General features: G+C 40.8%; 1 non-coding gene across 1 annotated transcript in view; it reads right to left on the reverse strand.

Moving 5' to 3' along the window:
- LOC101848708 overlaps window positions 1-6,691 on the reverse strand; it is a 38,736-nt gene that overhangs the window by 9,543 nt on the left and 22,502 nt on the right. The gene's annotated exons all lie outside the window — the stretch shown is intronic.

Below are 6,691 nucleotides of genomic sequence, written 5' to 3' on the forward strand. Positions count from 1 at the left end.
TGTTACAGCACTGCAATTTGGATATGCAGGCCCAGTCCGAACAGTCCCCCCCCCCCCCCCCCCCCCCCGGTAGATACCTGTCAGAAAGTAGTCAACGCTGCAGTTTGTGGATGTCTTAGTGTGTTGAAGATAACAGTGGTCGTACACGTTCGACAACTTGTTGGATTTCACACACCACCCCCCTTCCAGCGACGACACGCCTGACCCCCCTTTTATGAACTTGAATCCTTGCAAGAAGTGACCCTGAGGACAAGATGCCCACCTGTTCTTCTTATCAAGCACTTTCGACCAGTCTTCCACAGTGGTCTTGGTTTCAAAGACGGAAGAGAATGCCGTAAAACACGAGGGATTTTTCAAAGACTGCTCAGATATGGTTTCGTTTGGAAAGCCAGTCATGATTTGCGTTCTGTATTTACACAGCTTCTTTTCATACTCTATCGGCCTGGGCGATGACTTAGAACAAGCTCTGCAAATCATTGGCAAAAAGAGTACAGTAAGCAGAGCAACAGTAAGACGCCGGTAGTTTACCATCGTCCCGAGCCACACGTTCAAATACTGCTTAACAAAGTACAGTAGTCGCTGCAGCCAAGCTCTGAAAGAGACAAGCGTCGAAATGGCTTCTGACAACTTTTAAATAAACATCAACTGCCCCCAGAAAAGAGGCGTGGTTTCTTTAACAAAACTTTAGCTATTTCGGCTATTCACAACCGTTTTCTAAGGAGATCATTTTTCTGGGTAGCGGGACGGCGGGTAATGGAGGAGGGGGGGGGGTTCTAGGCCATTTTCGACAAAAGACGTTTTCAGGGGAAAGTTGGCGTTGGTAGTGGTGGAGAATAGAGGGTCGCAGGACAGGGAAACCCAGATCAGGAACACGAAGTTCGTTTTCATAATTTATTTTAGTAACCAAAAATACTTTAAAACACACTACCTATGTCTGCCGTGCAGCGCTTAGGCGCTTCGCCGTCTCACGTAGGAAACTCGAGTTCGATTCTTGGTTGGGGAGAATTTTTATCAAGTATCTCAGTCTTTCTACAGGGATGTCGTATCCCTCTCGGCCCGGGACGGCCCTGAAACACAGGGTCGGAAGCCCGACCCCTAAATTATCTCAATTGTGTCCACAGGGGGGGGGGGGGGGCACACAAAACATTAAAAATTATATTTTTAAAAAGATTAAAACACACTACTGTAGGTAAACGACAGAAACATTTCGAACACTATATTTTTCACAATAGAGAGATTGCACAAATTATGTCACTCCCAACACAAGTAGAGTTGAGTCGGGTAACTTCGCCGGGTGGGGGGTGGGGGAGGGGGGATTCGCAACCTGCCCCCCCCCCCCCTTTACCAATTTAAAATGGGAATAATTCGATATGCCCACCAAGGAAGAGTTTAATAAGTGCCAAGTTACTTAAGACCGGAAACAATTCTTTGTCAATTGATCAACCCATCAGAAAAAATTAATTGTCATGACGAAGAACAATCGCGGTTTTCTAAACATACTTCTTCCCGCTAAGCTTCCCTTTCCTACTCTCTAGTCTTACCCTATCGCTGCTACGCCTGCGCTATTTTTTATCTTTCTGACTACTGCTGACTACCTTTGCTGTACGTGTACAAGACTTTTTACTACTCAAATTCTAAATGTGTTGAAACTGATTTGTTGATTCAGCATTATATTTGCTGCATTTTATTGTCGTTCCTATGCCTTCTACTGTTTAAAAATTGTGTTTGCCCAGATCTACACCTTGTCAGGGAAATTTGCCTCTATTGTCAGGGAAATTCGCCCCGCATGTCTATTGAATTTCCATTTGTTATTTTACTTTGATTTACCTCTTTTATTATGGGAAAAACAAGCAATGAAATCAATAACAAGAATGCTCAAAACTTATAAAGTGATTGGGAGAAAGCTGTTGATGTTGTTTAAGGTGAACAAAGCTGCTCTGCAGTGGACTATCTGCATTTTTATTGGCCACGAAAACCACGAACAAGACATTAGAGCAAAGAATTACAACATGTGAAATGCGATGCCTTATAAAAGCAGTAAACAAGACAAGGCGAGACAAAATTAAAAACTCAGTAATCAGAGAAATGGTGGGCACAAATGATGTCATGCATCACATCCAACACCAAAGAATCAAATGGTTCGGACACTTCATGCGATTACCCAGCACAACGTGCCTACATTTTTTTTTTAAAATTCGATGGCAACAAGGCTAGAGAGCAGCCGATAAAAACCTGGATAGATGGAGTCAAGGAAACATTAACCACCCACGGCATCCCCCTGACCCAAACTCTCCGGCTGGCGACAGAGAGACGTCTCTTTCTTCCCGCGACACCCAAAAAGGCGGGTATAAACCGTGGATAAAAGAAAGAAAGAAAGACGAAAAGTTGCAGACGAAACAGGGGTCATGTATGTTGAGCATAGAGGGGATGTAGGCTTGTTTCGTCGCGAGCCAACTGAGAGTGGCGAAGTTACCCGACTCAAGGCCTACTCTATTCTACTATGATGATTTTTTTCTAAACTATAATAATTGCACTGAAAATGAGAATATTTGATTGTGCGACTTAAATCAACGAGACTCCTCGCGTGTTTAGGATGAGGAAAATCACGAATCGGAAGTAGATCACGTTCGGAGTGTTGGTATAGTTTTCTCTCGATGTACATTGAAAATAACTCACCTTATGCACAAAATGCACTTTTATACCATACTTGGAGCTGTTTTAGCATTGCACTTCCGACTTCCGGTAAAATATATCCTTATTTCACGTGTGAAATATAGGCTGGCTAAGCTGAAATCTCACACGTGAAATATAAAAATTTGCATACATTACTCCGCGTACTAGATCTATATTCGCCTTCTACTTCTATCCCTCTGTATAGGCTAAGCAAAGTAGCCTAGATCTAGATCTAGATCTAGTAAAAACTTAAAAACTTCGCTGCAAAGCGCGCTCACCATGGGCAACCAAACACTTCTCCCAGTCTCGCTGTCCCTTAGAGTATAGTCGAGTATAAATAGGTGCAAATCTTTCTACATTGCTCTTAACTTTGTTTCAAATAGAGTCAATAAATGATGGGCATAGTAATGAACCGGGATTACGCCAGAGTATGGTGCTGTTACGTTCGGTTCATTTCTCGAATAAAATAATCATTTGTTGTAATGGGTCATCATAATAATGCAACTTGTCAGGTGCAGCTAAACTGCCCTCTTTCAAATTAGTACAACTGATGTTTGGAAATTTCTTTTTCCGTTCAGACATTGTAGCAGCACACCAGATAAACACAAATGGTGGACAGTAGATCTAGAATCTAGATCTAAATACATTTTAATCAGATCTATCCAAAAAAATGATAGATCTACAACACAATTAAATAAATAGCACCTAGTGGTGGGCAAAGATAGTGAATAACAAGATGGGCCACTCAGCCAAAAAAGTGTCCGCAGGAAGTATGCTCTTTGCTTCAGATGGCGCTGCAGTCTGTTTTGAAGCTCTCTTTCGTTTTTCCAGAAAAAGAATAGGAGTAGCACCTCCTTGCGTGCGCAGATCGACTGCTGTTCATCAGCAGTTCGGGTACGTTCAGTGCGGAGTTTTAGTTTTTTTAAATTTTAATGACCTCTCGGCTTTCATTCTAAGGTCAAATTAAACGAAAATACCACCACCCTTTCCTCCGGAAGAGGTTTTTTGTCAGCGTAACCATTTTAAAAAAGCGTTCTTCCGAAATTTATCCCAAAACTTGCTAGTTTCACTTTGATTTTTAAAAATTCAAGTAGGGTAACTCTGTTCGCAAAGAGTGCGCTTTTGTGAAGAGGGCGCCACCAAATTTTGAGGACACGTTTTTAATTGGCTCAAAGAGAGAAGTGGCCCATCTTGTTATGTACTATCATTGTGGTGGGACAAGAATCGATTCCAGAACCGATTCCTGCGATTACTGCTTCTGAGAAAAAGAACCGATCCCTTTTTTCGTAAACTAACGATTCTCAATTACTCTATTTTTAAGTCTGAAATCGAGGTTATCCTGAATCTTGAAGACTTAAGAAAGAGTAGTCGGGATGCAAAGTCATTGTCAACGATTATAATATCGATCTAGTATTCAGTGTCAGAACTTATTCGTTGCTTTCGCCTTTTTCTCTTTCATCTGTTGTTGTTTTTAAATTATAATAATATTCCCTTTTCTTTCAATCAAAATCTAAAACTGTAACGTCTGCCCACGGGGCTCTATATTATAGACTGTCATTTCTCGGTGTAGGTCAGTGTTGGTCTCTGACTTCATACTGTAGAGACTGGGTGGGGTATGCCTGGGGTAGCGCCCTCCCACCCCAAGTAATCAAAGGGATCGGACTAATCGTTACTCGCCGGATGTAATTGCTGGGGTCGGAGTAATTGCTACTCGCCGGAAGTAGTCATAGGTATCGGGACTCGGCGGAAATAATTGCTGGGGTCGGAGTAGTTGCTACTCGCCGGAAGTAGTCATTGGTATCGGGACTCGGCGGAAATAATTGCTGGGTTCGGAGTAATTGCTACTCGCCGGAAGTAGTCATAGGTATCGGGACTCGGCAGAAATAATTGCTGGGGTCGGAGTAATTGCTACTTGCCGGAAAGAATTGCAGGTGTCGGACTAGGTGGGAGTAATTGCAAGGGTCTGGCTACTTGCTACTCTCCGGAGGTCGTTGCAGGGGTCTGGCTAACTGCTAGTCGCTGCATATACAATCATAATACTGGGTACGGGTCGAAACCACTGGAAGAAATCATAGAGCTACTGGAAGAAATCTCATCACTGGCTATAAAGAAAGTAATTGGGTTCGGCGCCGATTCCTACGTTTCCTAGCCTTTAATATTCGGGAATCTACGGTTACCGAAAAAAACAGGAATCGCCCACCTCTAAGCACCACTTTGGCACTTAGAATCTAGATCTAGATCTAATCTAGACCCTAGGTCACCCTAGGTCTAGTAGAGGCATATATCAGCTTGAATAAATGAAATGATCATGAAAAGTAACAGTGGTTTGAAACATTGTAGTCACTTTATCAAACAGTAAAAAAAAGCCACTGTTTAGATCATTTGCGTTGCCTTCTGAATTTTCGTTTACATTAATTCTATCACTACATATACTAAATGATCAACTATATAAATGAAAGAAGATTAAACTTTTAAACGATATGTATTTGATAAATATGATATTAGTCAATATACGAGTATAACACTCTTGGATAATTACTTTTTTTTGAAATAATAAAAGTTACTTCCCTTGTTATTCTGATATTCTTACCTCCCCTTAAGAAATCCAGAATATCGGAAATCGATAGACAAAAACTAGATATCTAACTACATATTTAGAATTAGCACATCAATATCCAAGTAGCTTGACAACTTGTGTTGTTAAAAAAGCCTTTTTTCATCTTTGACCAATTTAAAGCAATGCATTAGATCTGAGATCTAGAATCTAGATCTAGATCTAGATCTAGATCTAGATCTAGATCTAGGTATAGATTCTAGACTAGATCTAGAGAATAGAATCTAACTCTTTGCCTTTGGTTTGTTTTGGTTACAAAGTTTGAAATCAAAATCAAAGCATCTCTATTCTTACCAAAAAAACATGCCATATTAATGCAGTTTCTTTCAACTTTTGAATCGTACACTTTCTGATTACTTTGCTTATATTAACGTTATGATAGTTTTGTTTGGGGTTTGTTTCGCGGAGGGAGACACACGGATAGCACAACTTGTAAATTAGAGTAGCTAAAAGTAAAGGAAAACAATCCAGATTTTCCCCAATTCTCAATCTGACTTCGACGGGCATAAAAATGTTGTTTTCATGTGAGACTCTAGAATGGACCCTCTTGTCCAATTGACGGGCCCTTGAACTTTGTTGGTACGGACGTATTTCGCCAGCTGATGTCAGTATGGTATAAAAAATGTATTACACTCGTTGTGGTGTTAGACCATGATTTATCCTACTTGTGAAATTGCAAGTTGTAATCACTCGTTGAAACTCGTGATTACAACTTGGTAATTTCACTCGTAGGATAAATCATGATCTTACACCACAATTCATGTAATAAATTATTTTTATACTAGTGATGGGCCGATACCACAATGTCGATACCTAGTACTTTCAATGATAGTACATAACAAGATGGGCCACTTCTCTCTTTGAGCCAATTAAAAAAGTGTCCTCAAAATTTGGTGGCGCCCTCTTTACAAAAGCGCACTCTTTGCGAACAGAGTTACCCTACTTGAGTTTTTAAAAATCAAAGTGAAACTAGCAAGTTTTGGGATAAATTTCGGAAGAACGCTTTTTAAAAATGGTTACGCTGACAAAAAACCTCTATCGGAGGAAAGGGTGATGGTTTTCTTCGTTTAATTTGACTTTAGAATGAAAGGCGAGAGGTCATTAAAATTTTTAAAAACTAAAACCCCGCACTGAACGTACCCGAACTGCTGATGAACAGCAGTCGTTCTGCGCACGCAAGGAGGTGCTATTCCTATTCTTCTTCTGGGAAAACGAAAGAGAGCTTCAAAACAGACTGCAGCGCCATCTGAAGCAAAGAGCATACTTCCTGCGGACACTTTTTTGGCTGAGTGGCCCATTTTGTTATTCACTATCTTTGGTAACATGCGCCGGGGGTAATAAGTAAAGACAAAAATACAACTATTCTTTTCCAAGTATTTATGTAATCGTGTCTAGACAAAGTTG

The sequence above is a fragment of the Aplysia californica genome, unplaced genomic scaffold (assembly GCF_000002075.1).
Source record: "Aplysia californica isolate F4 #8 unplaced genomic scaffold, AplCal3.0 scaffold00008, whole genome shotgun sequence".
NCBI lineage: Eukaryota > Metazoa > Mollusca > Gastropoda > Aplysiida > Aplysiidae > Aplysia > Aplysia californica.